We start from the raw sequence: 14,366 nt of genomic DNA, 5'->3' as shown, positions 1-14,366 counted from the left end.
GTAAACAAGCAGAAAAATAAAACAGGTCGTCGACACCAACAACATATTAAAAAATCGCCTACGGCACCTGGTATTCCCAGGCGGTCTCCCATCCAGCTACTAACCAGGCCTGACCCTGCTTAGCATCCGAGATCAGATGAGATCGGGCGCATTCAGGGTTATGAGGCCGTAGACAATCTTGCTGGCCACTCTCAACCCTCTTGACAAACGCCAAGATGGTCACCTCGACAAACAAGCAGAAAAATAAAACAGGTCGTCCACGCCAACAACATATAAAAAAAAGCCTTTGGCACCTAGTTTTCCGAGGCGGTATCCCATCCCGGTACTTACCAGGCCTGACCCTACTTAGCATCCGAGATCAGACGAGATCGGGCGCTTTCATGGTGATGTGGCTGTATGCGATCTTGCTGGCCACTCTCAACCCTCTTGACAAACGCCAAGATGGTCACCTCAGCAAACAAGCAGAAAAATAAAACAGGTCGTCGACGCCAACAACATATTAAAAAAATCCTAGGGCAACTGGTATTCCCAGGCGTTCTCCCATCCAGATACTAACCAGGCCGGAACCTGCTTTGCATCTGAGATCAGACGAGATCAGGTGCATTCGGGGTGATGTGGCTGTAAGGGATCTTGCTGGCCACTCTCAACCCTCTTGACAAACGCCAAGATGGTCACCTCGGCAAACAAGCAGAAAAATAAAGCAGGTCATCAACACCAACAACATGTTAAAAGAAAGCCTACGGCACCTGGTGTTACAAAATGGTCTCCCATCCTTGTGCTAACCAGGCCCAACCCTGCTTGGCGTCTGAGATCAGACGAGATTGGGCACATTCAGGGTGATGTGGCCGTAGGCAATCCTGCTGGCCACTCTCAACCCTCTTGACAAACGCCAAGCTGGTCACCTCGGCCAACAAGCAGAAAAAGAAAACAGGTCGTCGACGCCAACAACATATTAAAAAAAAGAAGACGGCATCTGGTATTTCCAGGCGTTCTCCCATTCAGGTACTAACCAGGCCCGACCCTGCTTAGCATCCAAGATCAGATGAAATCGGGCGCATTCAGGGTGATGTGGCCGTAGGCGATCTTGCTGGCCACTCTCAACCTTCTTGACAAACGCCAAGTTGGTCACCTCAGCAAACAAGCAGAAAAATAAAACAGGTTGTCGACGCCAACAACATATTAAAAAAAAACTTTCGGCACCTGGTATTTCCAGGCGGTCTCCCATTCAGGTACTAACCAGGCCCGACCCTGCTTAGCATCCGAGATCAGATGAGATCGGGCGCATTCAGGGTGATATGGCGGTAGGCGATTTTGCTGCCAACTCTCATCCCTCTTGACAAACGTCAAGATGGTCACCTCAGCAAACAAGCAGAAAAATTAAAAAGGTCGCAGACGCCAACAGCATATTAAAATAAAGCCTACGGCACCTGGCATTCCAAGGCGGTCTCCCATGCAGGTACTAACCAGGCACGACTCTGCTTAGCATCCGAGATCAAACGAGATAGGGTGCACTCAGGGTGATGTGGCCGTAGGCAATCTTGCTGACCACTCTCAACCCTCTTGACATATGCCAAGATGGTCACCTCAGCAAACAAGCAGAAAAATAAAACAGGTCGTCGACGCCAACAACAAATTATAAAATTGCCTACGGCACCTGGTATTGGCAGGAGGTCTCCTATCCAGCTACTAACCAGGCCCGACTCTGCTTAGCATCTAAGATCAAACAAGATTGGGTGCATTCAGGTTGATGTGGCCGTAGGCAATCTTGCTAGCCTCTCTCTTGACAAATGCCAAGATGGTCACCTCAGCAAACATGCAGAAAAATAAAACAGGTCATCGGCGCCAACAACATATTAAAAAATTGCCTACGGCACCTGGTATTCTCAGGCGGTCTCCTATCCAGCTACTAACAAGGCCCGACGCTGCTTAGCATCCGAAATCAGATGAGATCGGGTGCATTCAGGGTTATGTGGCCGAAGGTGATCTTGCTGGCCACTCTCAACCCTCTTGACAAGCGCCAAGATGGTCACCCCGGCAAACAAGCAGAAAAATAAAACAGATCGTCGACGCCAACAACAGATTAAAAAAATCATATGGAACCTGGTATTCCCAGGCGGTCTCCCATCCAGGAACTAACCAGGCCTGACCCTGCTTAGCATCCAAGATCATATGAGATCGGGCACATTCAGGGTGATTTGGCTGTAGGTGATTTTGTTGGCCACTCTCAACCCTCTTGACTAACGCCAAGATGGTCACCTTGGCAAACAAGCAGAAAAATAAAACAGGTCGTCGACGCCAACAACATATTAAAAAATTGCCTACGACACCTGTTATTCCCAGGCAGTCTCCCATCACAGCTCCTAACCAGGCCCGAACCTGCTTAGCGTCTGAGATTGGGTGCATTCATGGTGATGAGGACGTAGACGATCTTGTTGGCCACTCTCAACTCTCTTGACAAACGCTAAGATGGTCACCTCGGCAAACAAGCAGAAAAATAAAACAGGTCGTCGACGCCAACAACATATTAAAAAAAAGCCTTTGGCACCTAGTATTCCCAGGCAGTATCCCATCCAGGTACTTACCAGGCCTGACCCTGCTTAGCATCCGAGATCGGACGAGATCGGGCGCTTTCAAGGTGATGTGGCTGTATGCGATCTTGCTGGCCACTCTCAACCCTCTTGACAAACGCCAAGATGGTCACCTCGGCAAACAAGCAGAAAAATAAAACAGGTCGTCGACGCCAACAACATATTAAAAAAAGCCTACGGCACCTGTTATTCCCAGGCGTTCTCCCATCCATGTACTAACGAGGCCCGACCCTGCTTAGCATCCGAGATCAGATGAGATCGGGTGCATTCAAGGTGATGTGGCCATAAGCAATCTTGCTGGCCTCTCTCAACCCTCTTGACAAACGCCAAGGTGGTCACCTTGGCAAACAAGCAGAAAAATAAAACAGGTCGTCGACGCCAACAACATATAAATAAAAAAGCCTATGGCACCTGGTATTCCCAGGCATTCTCCCATCCAGGTACTAACCAGGTGGGACCCTGCTTTGCATCCGAGATCAGACGAGATCGAGTGCATTCAGGGTTATGTGGCCGAAGGTGATCTTGCTGGCCACTCTCAACCCTCTTGACAAACGCCAAGATGGTCACTTCGGCAAATAAGCAGAAAAATAAAACAGGTCGTCGACGCCAACAACATATTAAAAAAACCCTACAGCACCTGGTATTCCCAGGCGGTCTCCCATCCAGGTACTAACCAAGCCTGACCCTGCTTAGCATCCAAGATCGGATGAGATCGGGTGCATTCAAGGTGATGTGGCCGTAGGTTATCTTGCTGGCCACTCTCAACCTTCTTGACAAACACCAAGATGGTCACCTCGGCAAACAAGCAGAAAAATAAAACAGGTCGTCGACGCAAAACAATATATAAAAAAAAGCCTACGGCACCTGGTATTCCCTGGCGTTCTCCCATCCAGGTACTAACCAGGCCCGACCCTGCTTAGCATCCAAGATCAAACGAAATCGGGCGCATTCAGGGGGATGTGGCCCTAGGTGATTTTGCTGGCCACTCTCAACCTTCTTGACAAACGGCAAGATGTTCCCCTCGGCAAACAAACAGAAAAATAATACAGGTCATCGACGCCAACAACATATTAAAATGAAGGATTCGGCACCTGGTTTTCCCAGGCGGTCTCCCATCCAGGTACTTACCAGGCCCGAGCCTGCTTAGCATCCGAGATGAGACGAGATAGGGTGCATTCAGGGTGATGTGGCCATAAGCAATCTTGCTGGCCACTCTCAACCCTCTTGACAAATTCCAAGATGGTCATCTCGGCAAACAAGCAGAAAAATAAAACAGGTTGTCGACGCCAACAACATATTAAAAAAAATACTACGGCGCCTGGTATTCCCAGGCGGGGTCCCATCCAGGTACAAACCAGGCCCGACCCTGCTTAGCATCCGAAATCAGACGAGAGCAGGCAAAGTCGGGGTGATGTGTCCTTAGGCAATCTTTCTGGCCACTCTAAACCCTCTTGACAAATGCCAAGATGGTCACCTCGGAAAACAAACAGAAAAATAAAACAGGTCATCCAGATACTAACCAGGCCCGACCCTGCTTAGCGTCTGAGATCAAACGAGATAGGGTGCATTCATGGTGATGTGGCCATAGGCGATCTTGCTGGCCACTCTCAACCCACTTGACAAATGCCATGATGGTCACCTCAGCAAACAAGCAGAAAAATAAAACAGGTCGTCGACGCCAACAACATATTAAAAAATTGCCTACGGCACCTGGTATTCCCAGGCGGTCTCCCATCCAGCTACTTACCAGGCCCTACCGTGCTTAGCATTCGAAATCGGGCACATGTAGGGTGATGTGGCCATAGGCAATCTTGCTGGGCGCTCTCAACCCTCTTGACAAACGCCAAGATGGTCATCTCGGCAAACAAGCAGAAAAATAAAACAGGTCATCGACGCCAACAACATATTAAAAAAAGCCTACGGCACTTGGTATTCCAAGGCGGTCTCTCATCCAGGTACTAACCAGGCTCGACCCGGCTTAGCATCCGAGATCAGATGAGATTGGGCGCATTCAGGGTGATGTGGCCGTAGGCAATCATACTGGCCACTCTCAACCCTCTTGACAAACGCCAAGATGGTCACCTCGCAAACAAACAGAAAAATAAAACAGGTAGTCGACGCCAAAAACATATTTAAAAAAAGCCTACGGCACCTGGTATTCCCAGGCAGTCTCCCATCCAGGTACTTACCAGGCACGACCCTGCTTAGCATCCGAGATCAGATGAGATTGGGCGCATTCAGGGTGATATGGCTGTAGGTGATCTTGCTGCAAACTCTCAACCCTCTTGACAAATGCCAAGAGAGTCACCTTGGCAAAAAAAGCAGAAAAATAAAACAGGTCGCCGATGCCAACAGCATATTAAAACAAAGCCTACGGCACCTGGCATTCCAAGGCGGTCTCCCATCCAGATACTAACCAGGCCTGACCCTGCTTAGCGTCTGAGATCAAACGAGATAGGGTGCATTCATGGTGATATGGCCATAGGCGATCTTGCTGGCCACTCTCAACCCACTTGACAAATGCCAAGATGGTCAACTCAGCAAACAAGCAGAAAAATAAAACAGGTCGTCGACGCCAACAACATATTAAAAAATTGCCTACGGCACCTGGTATTCCCAGGCGGTCTCCTATCCAGCTACTTACCTGGCCCGTCCCTGCTTAGCATCCGAGATCGGGCACATGTAGGGTCATGTGGCCATAGGCAATCTTGCTAGCCACTCTCAACCCTATTGACAAACACCAAGATGGTCACCTCGGCAAACAAACAGAAAAATAAAACAGGTCGTTGACGCCAACAACAGATTAAAAAAAAGCCTATGGCACCTGGTATTCCCAGGCGGTCTCCGATCCAGGTACTAACCAGATCTGACTCTACTTAGCATCTGAGATCAGATGAGATTGGGCGCATTCAGGCTGATGTGGCGTTAGGCTAGCTTGCCAGCCACTCTCAACCCTCTTGACAAACGCCAAGATGGTCACCTCGGAAAACAAACAGAAAAATAAAACAGGTCATTGACGCCAACAAGATATTAAAAAAAAGCCTACAGCACCTGGTATTCCAAAGCGGTCTCCCATCCAGGTACTAACCAGGCCTGACCCGGCTTAGCATCTGAGATCAGATGAGATCGGGCGCATTCTGGGTGATGTGGCTGTAGGCAATCTTGCTGGCCACTCTCAACCCTCTTGACAAATGCCAAGATAGTCACCTCGCAAACAAGTAGAAAAGTAAAACAGGTCATCGACGCCAAAAACATATTTTAAAAAAGCCTACGGCACCTGGTATTCCCAGGCGGTCTCTCATCCAGGTACTAACCAGGCTCGACCCGGCTTAGCATCCGAGATCAGATGAGATTGGGCGCATTCTGGGTGATGTGGCTGTAGGCAATCATACTGGCCACTCTCAACCCTCTTGACAAACGCCAAGATGGTCACCTCGCAAACAAACAGAAAAATAAAACAGGTCGTCGACGCCAAAAACATATTTAAAAAAAGCCTACGGCACCTGGTATTCCAAGGCGGTCTCCCATCCAGGTACTTACCAGGCACGACCCTGCTTAGCATCCGAGATCAGATGAGATCGGGCGCATTCAGGGTGATATGGCTGTAGGCGATCTTGCTGCAAACTCTCAACCCTCTTGACAAATGCCCAGATGGTCACCTCGGCAAAAAAGCAGAAAAATAAAACAGGTCGCCGATGCCAACAGCATATTAAAACAAAGCGTCTGAGATCAAACGAGATAGGGTGCATTCATGGTGATGTGGCCATAGGCGATCTTGCTGGCCAGTCTCAACCCACTTGACAAATGCCATGATGGTCACCTCAGCAAACAAGCAGAAAAATAAAACAGGTCGTCGACGCCAACAACATATTAAAAAATTGCCTACGGCACCTGGTATTCCCAGGCGGTCTCCTATCCAGCTACTTACCAGGCCCGACCCTGCTTAGCATCCGAGATCGGGCACATGTAGGGTGATGTGGCCATAGGCAATCTTGCTGGCCACTCTAAACCCTCTTGACAAACGCCAAGATGGTCATCTCGGCAAACAAGCAGAAAAACAAAACAGGTCATCGACGCCAACAACATATTAAAAAAAGCCTACGGCACCTGGTATTCCCAGGCGGTCTCCCATCCAGGTACTAACCAGGCCCGACCGTCCTTAGCATCCAAGATCCGAAGAGATCGGGCACATTCAGGGTGATGTGGCCATAGGCAATGTTGCTGGCCACTCTCAACCCTCTTGACAAACGCCAAGATGGTCATCTCAGCAAACAAGCAGAAAAATAAAACAGGTCGTCGACCCAAACAACATATTAAAAAAAAGCCTACGGGACCTGGTATTCCCAGGCATTCTCCCATACAGGTACTAAGCAAGCCCGACCCTGCTTAGCATCCAAGATCAGACTAAATCGGGCGCATTCATGGTGATGTGGCCGTAGGCGATCTTGGTGGCCACTCTCAACCTTCTTGACAAATGCCACAATGGTCACCTCGGCAAACAAGCAGAAAAATAAAACAGGTCGTCGACGCAAACAACATATTAAAAGAATGCCTACGGCACCTGGTATTCCCAGACGGTCTCCCATCCAGATACTAACCAGGCCTGACTCTGCTTAGCATCCGAGATCAGATTAGATTAGGCGCATTCAGGGTGATAAGGCCATAGTCGATCTTGCTGGCCACTCTCAACCCTCGTGACAAACGCCAAGATGGTCACCTCAGCAAACAAGCAGAAAAATAAAACAGGTCGTCAACGCCAACAACATATTAATTAAAAAGACTATGAGAGCTGGTATTCCCGGGCGGTCTCCCATCCAGGTACTAACCAGGCGTGACCCTGCTTAGCTTCCGAGATCAAAAGAGATCAGGCGAATTCAGAGTGATGTGACCGTTGTCAACCTTGGTGGCCACTCTCAACCCTCTTGACAAACGCCAAAATGGTCACCTCGGCAAACAAGCAGAAAAATAAAACAGGTCGTCGACACCAACAACATATTTAGAAAAAGCCTACGGCACCTGGTATTCCCAGGCGTTCTCCCATCCAGATACTAACCAGGCCCAACCCTGCTTAGCATCCGAGATCAGACGAGAACGAGCACATTTAGGGTGATGTGGCCATAGGCAATCTTGCTAGCCACTCTCAACCCTCTTGACAAACACCAAGATAGTCATCACGGCAAACAAGCAGAAAAATAAAACAGGTCGTCTACGCCAACAACATATTAAAAAAAAGCCTACGGCACCTGGTAAGCCCAGGCGGTCTCCCATCCAGTTACTAACCAGGCCCGACCATGCTTAGCATCCGAGATCAGACGAGATCGGATGCATTCAAGGTGATGTGGCCATAAACAATCTTGCTGGCCTCTCTCAACCCTCTTGACAAATGCCAAGATGGTCACCTCTGCAAACAAGCAGAAAAATAAAACAGGTCGTCGACACCAACAACAGATTAAAAAAAAGCCTAAGGCACCTGGTATTCCCAGACGGTCTCCCATCCAGGTACTAACCAGGCCCGACCATGCTTAGCATTTGAGATCAAACAAGATAGGGTGCATTCAGGGTGATGTGGCCGTAGGCAATCATGCTGGCCACTCTCAACCCTCTTGACAAATGCCAAGATGGTCACCTCAGCAAACAAGCAGAAAAATAAAACAGGTCGTCAACGCCAACAACATATTAAAAAAAAGCCAACGGCACCTGGTATTCCCAGGCGATCTCCCATCACAGATACTAACCAGGACCGAACGTGCTCAGCATCTGAGATCGGGTGCATTCAGGATGATGAGGCCGTAGACAATCTTGTTGGCCACTCTCAACCCTCTTGACAAACGCCAAGATGGTCACCTCGGTAACACAAGCAGAAAAATAAAACAGGGCGTCGACGCCAACAACATATAAAAAAAAGCCTTTGGCACCTAGTATTCCCAAGCGTTGTCCCATCCAGGTACTTACCAGGCCTGACCCTGCTTAGCATCCGAGATCGGACGAGATCGGGCGCTTTCAAGGTGATGTGGCTGTATGCAATCATGCTGGCCACTCTCAACCCTCTTGACAAACGCCAAGATGGTCACCTCGGCAAACAAGCAGAAAAATAAAACAAGTCGTCGACGCCAACAACATATTAAAAAAAAGCCTACGGCACCTGGTTTTCCGAGGCGGTCTCCCATCCAGGTACTTACCAGGCCCGACCCTGCTTAACATCCGAGATCAGGCACATTCAGGGTGATGTGACCGAAGGCAAGCTTGCTGGCCACTCTCAACCCTCTTGACAAACGCCAAGATGGTCACCTCTGCAAACAAGCAGAAAAATAAAACAGGTCATCGACGCCAACCGCATGTTAAAAAAAGCCTACGGCACCTGGTATTACAAAATGGTCTCCCATCCAGGTATGAACCAGGCCTAACCCTGCTTAGCATCTGAGATCAGATGAGATTAGGCACATTTAGGGTGATGTGGCCATAGGCCATGCTTCTGGCCACTCTCAACCCTCTTGACAAACGCCAAGCTGGTCACCTTGGCCAGCAAGCTGAAAAATAAAACAGGTCGTCGACGCCAACAACATATTAAAAAAAATACTACGGCGCCTGGTATTCCCAGGCGGTGTCCCATCCAGGTACTAACCAGGCCCGACCCTGCTTAGCATCCGAAATCAGACGAGAGCGGGCAAAATCAGGGTGATGTGTGCTTAGGCAATCTTGCTGGCCACTCTCAACACTCTTGACAAACGCCAAGATGGTCACCTCGGAAAACAAACAGAAAAATAAAACAGGTCGTCGACATCAACAACATATTAAAAAAGAAACTTACGGCACCTGGTATTTCCATTCAGTCTCCCAATCAGGTACGACCCTGCTTAGCATCCGAGATAAGATGAGATCGGGCGCATTCAGGGTGATATGGCTTTAGGGGATCTTGCTGCAAACTCTCAACCCTCTTGACAAATGCCAAGATGGTCACCTCGGCAAACAAGCAGAAAAATAAAACAAGTCGCCGATGCCAACAGCATATTAAAACAAAGCCTACGGCACCTGGCATTCCAAGGTGGTCTCCCATCCAGGCACTAACCAGGCCCGACCCTGCTTAGCGTTTGAGATCAAACGAGATAGGGTGCATTCTTGGTGATGTAGCCATAGGTGATCTTGCTAGCCACTCTCAACCCTCTTGACAAATGCTAAGATGGTCACCTCAGCAAACAAGCAAAAAAATAAAACAGGTCGTCGACGCCAACAACATATTAAAAAATTGCCTACGGCACCTGGTATTCCCAGGCGGTCTCCTATCCAGCTACTTACCAGGCCTGACCCTGCTTAGCATCCGATATCGGGCACATGTAGGGTGATGTGGCCATAGGCAATCTTGCTGGCCACTCTCAACCCTCTTGACAAACGCCAAGATGGTCACCTCGGCAAACAAGCAGAAAAATAAAACAGGCCATCGACGCCAACTAGATTTTAAAAAAAAGCCTACGGCACCTAGTATTCCCAGGTAGTCTCCCATCCAGGTACTAACCAGGCCCAACCCTGCTTTGCATCCGAGATCAGATGAGATTGGGCACATTCAGGGTGATGTGGCCATAGGCAATCTTGGTGGCCACTCTCAACCTTTGTGACAAACGCCACGATGGTCACCTCGGCAAACAAGCAGAAAAATAAAACAGGTCATCGACACCAACAACAGATAAAAAAAAGCCTAAGGCACCTGGTATTCCCAGACGGTCTCCCATCCAGGTACTAACCAGGCCCGACCATGCTTAGCATTTGAGATCAAACGAGATAGGGCACATTCAGGTTGATGTGGCCATAGGCAATCTTGCTGCCCACTCTCAACCCTCTTGACAAACACTAAGATGGTCATCTCGGCAAACAAGCAGAAAAATAAAACAGGTCATCGACGCAAACAACATATTAAAAGAAAGCCTACGGCACCTGGTATTCTCAGGCGGTCTCCCTTTCAGGTACTAACCAGGCCCGACCCTGCTTAGCATCCGAGATCAGATTAGATCGGGCGCATTCAGGGTGATATGGCCATAGTCGATCTTGCTGGCCACTCTCAACCCTTTTGACAAACGCCAAGATGGTCACCTCGGCAAACAAGCAGAAAAATGAAACAGGTCATCAACGCCAACAACATATTAAAAAAAAGCCTATGAGAGCTGGTATTCCCGGGCTTTCTCCCATCCAGGTACTAACCAGGCCCGACCCTGCTTAGCTTCCGAGATCAAAAGAGATCAGGTGCATTCAGAGTGATGTGGCCATAGGCGACCTTGCTTGCCACTCTCAACCCTCTTGACAAACGCCAAAATGTCACCTTGACAAACAAGCAGAAAAATAAAACAGGTCATCGACGCCAACAACATATTAAAAATAAAATCCTACAGTACCTGGTATCCCTAGGAGGTCTCCCATCCAGGTACTAAGCAGGCTCGACCCTGCTTAGCATCCGAGATCAGACAAGATCAGGCGCATTCAGGGTGATGTGACCATTGGCGACCTTGGTGGCCACTCTCAACCCTCTTGACAAGCGCCAAAGATGGTCACCTCGGCAAACAAGCAGAAAAATAAAACAGGTCGTTACACCAACAACATATTTAGAAAAAGCCTACGGCACCTGGTATTCCCAGGCGTTCTCCCATCCAGGTACTAACCAGGCCCGACCCGGCTTAGCATCTGAGATCAGATGAGATTGGGCGCATTCAGGGTGATGTGGCTGTAAGTGATCTTGCTGGCCACTCTCAACCCTCTTGACAAACTCCAAGATGGTCACCTCGCCAAACAAGCAGAAAAATAAAACAGGTCATCAACGCCAACAACATGTTTAAAAAAAAGCCTACGGCACCTGGTATTACAAAATGGTCTCCCATGCAGGTATGAACCAGGCCCAACCCTGCTTAGCATCTGAGATCAGATGAGATTAGGCACATTTAGGGTGATGTGGCTGTAGGCAATCCTTCCGGCCACTCTAAACCTTCTTGACAAACGCCAAGATGGTCACCTCGGAAAACAAACAGTAAAATAAAACAGGTCGTCGACACCAACAACATATTAAAAAAGAAACTTACGGCACCTGGTATTTCCATTCAGTCTCCCATCCAGGTATGACCCTGCTTAGTATCCGAGATCAGATGAGATCGGGCGCATTCAGGGTGATATGGCTGTAGGCGATCTTGCTGCAAACTCTCAACCTCTTGACAAATGCCAAGATGGTCACCTCGGCAAACAAGCAGAAAAATAAAACAGGTCGCCGATGCCAACAGCATATTAAAACAAAGCCTACGGCACCTGGCATTCCAAGGCGGTCTCCCATCCAGGTACTAACCAGGCCCGACCCTGCTTAGCGTCTGAGATCAAACGAGATAGGTTGCATTCATGGTGATGTGGCCATAGGCGATATTGCTAGCCACTCTCAACCCTCTTGACAAATGCCAAGATGGTCACCTCAGCAAACAAGCAGAAAAATAAAACAGGTCGTCGACGCCAACAACATATTAAAAAATTGCCTACGGCACCTGGTACTCCCAGGCGGTCTCCTATCCAGCTACTTACCAGGCCTGACCCTGCTTAGCATCCGAGATCGGGCACATGTAGGGTGATGTGGCCATAGGCAATCTTGCTGGCCGCTCTCAACCCTCTTGACAAACGCCAAGATGGTCATCTCGGCAAACAAGCAGAAAAATAAAACAGGTCATCGACGCCAAGAACATATTTTAAAAAAGCCTACAGCACCTGGTATTCCCAGACGGTCTCCCATCCAGGTATTAACCAGGCCAGACCCTGCTTAGCATCCAAGATCAGACGAAATCGGGTGCATTCAGGGTGATGTGGCCATAGGCAATCTTGCTGGCCACTCTCAACCTTCTTGACAAACGCCAAGATGTTCACCTCGGCAAACAAACAGAAAAATAAAACAGGTCGTCGACGCCAACAACATATTAAAAAAAAACTACGGCATCTGGTATTTCCTGGCATTCTCCCATCCAGGTACTAACCAGGTCCGACCCTGCTTAGCATCCGAGATCAGATGAGATTGTATCAATGTTTGGTTGTTTGTATTGAGCAGTGACCTTTCTGTAACCTCTAGCCTCCCTCTGTTGTGATTTATTACAATGTACAGTAGGTAAAAGTACCTCTGCCGGGTTAGCCACTCATATCAAACTTTTTGAAAAAATCTTATTCAGTTTGTTAGATCTTTGTTAGATCAGGTTAGATCAACCGTTGTTTGCGTTAGATCTCACACAGAAGAAGCAATATTAACAGTTATTTGCAGGGGGGCTAACCCATCATCCCCCTTATCAAATTTTCTGGCCAAAAATCATTCAGGCTGATAAATATTCGTTAGATCCGGTATGATCAAGTGGTTTTAATGTTAGATCTCACATCATTTCAGAGATATTCCACATCAAAATAGAGATATTAGGTGGTACATATGGAAGGGTTAGCCCCCCCCCCCACCACATGCAATTTTCTGGCCAAAAAACATTCAGGCTTATAGATATTTGTTAGATGGTCTCCCATCCCATCCAGGCCGATCCTGCTTAGCCTCCGAGATCAGACGACGTCAGGCTTTTTCTGGGTGATGTGGCCATAGGCAACTTCCCCCTTTCATCTCTATCCACCTATCCCCCTCCATTCCTCACTGTGGTGTACATGCCTTTGTTTTTTCTCACATCAATTCAGTTTGGTTGTTTTCCTTGGATTTCCTTTCATCCGTTACCTATTTTTTATCAAAATTCACAATTTATTCACTATTTGCACCACCAACATCCCCTTTATGGTAACCACCCACCATTCCGCAACACCTTATTTCATAGTCACCATATCACTGGCATCTCTTTTCATCCGTTACATAATTTTTTGGCTCATTTACCTTATGTACCTCATTTCACCCAGACTCCAGCCCCTTGACTTGTTAATCTCCCCCAGTTGCGACGGGAGACCTCCCTCACTGCTGACGACCGGTGCCATGTGCACACCAGGACTTGGGAAAGCAGTCTTACACCCCCCCTTTTCCCTCCTTGTGTAACATATATTGCTGAATTGTAGAATATATTTTTTATATATGATTGATTATATTGCCATTGATCTTGTGTCTATTAAATCGCAGATGTTTTTCCTGATGAATCGGCTGCAAAACTAGTTGAAACACTGTCCATGACCAAGTCCCCTATGTTTAACAGTGTGGTTTTAATCATTAGTGTTTACATTTCCTATTAATCTTGTGACACTGTATCATTTCCTTACTAATTAACTTGATTAGCCTTTTACTAATACTTTTTGCCTGTGGTATCTTAGTGATCAAGTGTACTTCGTTAAAAACTCTATTCTCTTGAATGTGCTTCTTCCAATCTTCCCTCCACCTTATATACTTACTGAGCCTTACATATCTTGCATTCTAAACACTCCAATCATACCATCTACCCATCTCATATACACCTCTCATTGCCTTGCTAGGCATAACCGGGGGCCTTCTACTGTGACCTAACCATGCACACCTCATTTGTAGAGTAATCAACGTGAATCTATTTAAGGTTATCCCTTCCCTCAAGCCCAGCCCCCCCCCCCCAGCCCCCCCCCCCCCCCCAGCCCTACCTCACAAAAAAAGAACAGCTAAATAGAAAAAAGAAAAATAAGAAGAAAAAAAATACAACATATATAGGCAGAGTTAATCTTTGAGCACGCATCTGATTTTAAAAACAAGTAAACTATAACATGAAAACTTTCATCTCATTTATGTTGTCTAGTTGGGTGTTTGTTTTTTTTGTTTTTGTTTTTTGGTAAATT

The 14,366-nt window shown here is 47.8% G+C and overlaps 1 non-coding gene and 39 pseudogenes across 1 annotated transcript; all 40 read right to left on the bottom strand.

Annotated features, from left to right (window-relative positions):
* Window positions 1–55: 55 nt before the first annotated feature.
* On the bottom strand, window positions 56–174 carry LOC143928791 (5S ribosomal RNA; annotated as a pseudogene).
* Window positions 175–734: 560 nt separating this feature from the next.
* Window positions 735–853, bottom strand: LOC143928953 (5S ribosomal RNA; annotated as a pseudogene).
* A 108-nt stretch (window positions 854–961) lies between these two features.
* On the bottom strand, window positions 962–1,080 carry LOC143928922 (5S ribosomal RNA; annotated as a pseudogene).
* Window positions 1,081–1,188: 108 nt separating this feature from the next.
* Window positions 1,189–1,307, bottom strand: LOC143929119 (5S ribosomal RNA; annotated as a pseudogene).
* Window positions 1,308–1,415: 108 nt separating this feature from the next.
* On the bottom strand, window positions 1,416–1,534 carry LOC143928479 (5S ribosomal RNA; annotated as a pseudogene).
* A 108-nt stretch (window positions 1,535–1,642) lies between these two features.
* On the bottom strand, window positions 1,643–1,761 carry LOC143928838 (5S ribosomal RNA; annotated as a pseudogene).
* A 101-nt stretch (window positions 1,762–1,862) lies between these two features.
* LOC143929093 (5S ribosomal RNA) lies at window positions 1,863–1,981 on the bottom strand (annotated as a pseudogene).
* Window positions 1,982–2,088: 107 nt separating this feature from the next.
* Window positions 2,089–2,207, bottom strand: LOC143928437 (5S ribosomal RNA; annotated as a pseudogene).
* A 326-nt stretch (window positions 2,208–2,533) lies between these two features.
* Window positions 2,534–2,652, bottom strand: LOC143928909 (5S ribosomal RNA; annotated as a pseudogene).
* A 107-nt stretch (window positions 2,653–2,759) lies between these two features.
* Window positions 2,760–2,878, bottom strand: LOC143928467 (5S ribosomal RNA; annotated as a pseudogene).
* Window positions 2,879–2,987: 109 nt separating this feature from the next.
* LOC143928998 (5S ribosomal RNA) lies at window positions 2,988–3,106 on the bottom strand (annotated as a pseudogene).
* Window positions 3,107–3,213: 107 nt separating this feature from the next.
* LOC143928711 (5S ribosomal RNA) lies at window positions 3,214–3,332 on the bottom strand (annotated as a pseudogene).
* A 108-nt stretch (window positions 3,333–3,440) lies between these two features.
* LOC143928576 (5S ribosomal RNA) lies at window positions 3,441–3,559 on the bottom strand (annotated as a pseudogene).
* Window positions 3,560–3,668: 109 nt separating this feature from the next.
* Window positions 3,669–3,786, bottom strand: LOC143929020 (5S ribosomal RNA; annotated as a pseudogene).
* A 716-nt stretch (window positions 3,787–4,502) lies between these two features.
* On the bottom strand, window positions 4,503–4,621 carry LOC143928457 (5S ribosomal RNA; annotated as a pseudogene).
* Window positions 4,622–4,728: 107 nt separating this feature from the next.
* LOC143928920 (5S ribosomal RNA) lies at window positions 4,729–4,847 on the bottom strand (annotated as a pseudogene).
* Window positions 4,848–4,956: 109 nt separating this feature from the next.
* On the bottom strand, window positions 4,957–5,075 carry LOC143928713 (5S ribosomal RNA; annotated as a pseudogene).
* A 552-nt stretch (window positions 5,076–5,627) lies between these two features.
* LOC143929071 (5S ribosomal RNA) lies at window positions 5,628–5,746 on the bottom strand (annotated as a pseudogene).
* Window positions 5,747–5,853: 107 nt separating this feature from the next.
* LOC143929013 (5S ribosomal RNA) lies at window positions 5,854–5,972 on the bottom strand (annotated as a pseudogene).
* A 107-nt stretch (window positions 5,973–6,079) lies between these two features.
* LOC143928409 (5S ribosomal RNA) lies at window positions 6,080–6,198 on the bottom strand. The gene has a single exon (XR_013262407.1). It is a non-coding gene; the product is annotated as a 5S ribosomal RNA (ribosomal RNA).
* A 269-nt stretch (window positions 6,199–6,467) lies between these two features.
* On the bottom strand, window positions 6,468–6,576 carry LOC143929116 (5S ribosomal RNA; annotated as a pseudogene).
* Window positions 6,577–6,683: 107 nt separating this feature from the next.
* LOC143928462 (5S ribosomal RNA) lies at window positions 6,684–6,802 on the bottom strand (annotated as a pseudogene).
* Window positions 6,803–7,137: 335 nt separating this feature from the next.
* LOC143928900 (5S ribosomal RNA) lies at window positions 7,138–7,256 on the bottom strand (annotated as a pseudogene).
* A 109-nt stretch (window positions 7,257–7,365) lies between these two features.
* On the bottom strand, window positions 7,366–7,484 carry LOC143928440 (5S ribosomal RNA; annotated as a pseudogene).
* Window positions 7,485–7,592: 108 nt separating this feature from the next.
* On the bottom strand, window positions 7,593–7,711 carry LOC143928507 (5S ribosomal RNA; annotated as a pseudogene).
* Window positions 7,712–7,819: 108 nt separating this feature from the next.
* Window positions 7,820–7,938, bottom strand: LOC143928648 (5S ribosomal RNA; annotated as a pseudogene).
* A 108-nt stretch (window positions 7,939–8,046) lies between these two features.
* On the bottom strand, window positions 8,047–8,165 carry LOC143928812 (5S ribosomal RNA; annotated as a pseudogene).
* Window positions 8,166–8,491: 326 nt separating this feature from the next.
* On the bottom strand, window positions 8,492–8,610 carry LOC143929126 (5S ribosomal RNA; annotated as a pseudogene).
* A 108-nt stretch (window positions 8,611–8,718) lies between these two features.
* LOC143928841 (5S ribosomal RNA) lies at window positions 8,719–8,827 on the bottom strand (annotated as a pseudogene).
* Window positions 8,828–8,934: 107 nt separating this feature from the next.
* On the bottom strand, window positions 8,935–9,053 carry LOC143929050 (5S ribosomal RNA; annotated as a pseudogene).
* A 552-nt stretch (window positions 9,054–9,605) lies between these two features.
* On the bottom strand, window positions 9,606–9,724 carry LOC143928445 (5S ribosomal RNA; annotated as a pseudogene).
* A 325-nt stretch (window positions 9,725–10,049) lies between these two features.
* LOC143928943 (5S ribosomal RNA) lies at window positions 10,050–10,168 on the bottom strand (annotated as a pseudogene).
* Window positions 10,169–10,275: 107 nt separating this feature from the next.
* LOC143928956 (5S ribosomal RNA) lies at window positions 10,276–10,394 on the bottom strand (annotated as a pseudogene).
* A 108-nt stretch (window positions 10,395–10,502) lies between these two features.
* On the bottom strand, window positions 10,503–10,621 carry LOC143928780 (5S ribosomal RNA; annotated as a pseudogene).
* A 108-nt stretch (window positions 10,622–10,729) lies between these two features.
* Window positions 10,730–10,848, bottom strand: LOC143928971 (5S ribosomal RNA; annotated as a pseudogene).
* Window positions 10,849–10,957: 109 nt separating this feature from the next.
* Window positions 10,958–11,076, bottom strand: LOC143928708 (5S ribosomal RNA; annotated as a pseudogene).
* Window positions 11,077–11,184: 108 nt separating this feature from the next.
* Window positions 11,185–11,303, bottom strand: LOC143928804 (5S ribosomal RNA; annotated as a pseudogene).
* A 109-nt stretch (window positions 11,304–11,412) lies between these two features.
* On the bottom strand, window positions 11,413–11,531 carry LOC143929118 (5S ribosomal RNA; annotated as a pseudogene).
* A 324-nt stretch (window positions 11,532–11,855) lies between these two features.
* On the bottom strand, window positions 11,856–11,974 carry LOC143928612 (5S ribosomal RNA; annotated as a pseudogene).
* A 325-nt stretch (window positions 11,975–12,299) lies between these two features.
* Window positions 12,300–12,418, bottom strand: LOC143928446 (5S ribosomal RNA; annotated as a pseudogene).
* Window positions 12,419–14,366: the final 1,948 nt, after the last annotated feature.

Source organism: Lithobates pipiens, unplaced genomic scaffold (assembly GCF_037356315.1).
Source record: "Lithobates pipiens isolate NorthernLeopardFrog02 unplaced genomic scaffold, aLitPip1_a1.2 Scaffold_23, whole genome shotgun sequence".
NCBI lineage: Eukaryota > Metazoa > Chordata > Amphibia > Anura > Ranidae > Lithobates > Lithobates pipiens.
Note: the sequence above shows the minus strand (reverse complement) of the source record. Positions and strands in the feature narration are given on the sequence as shown.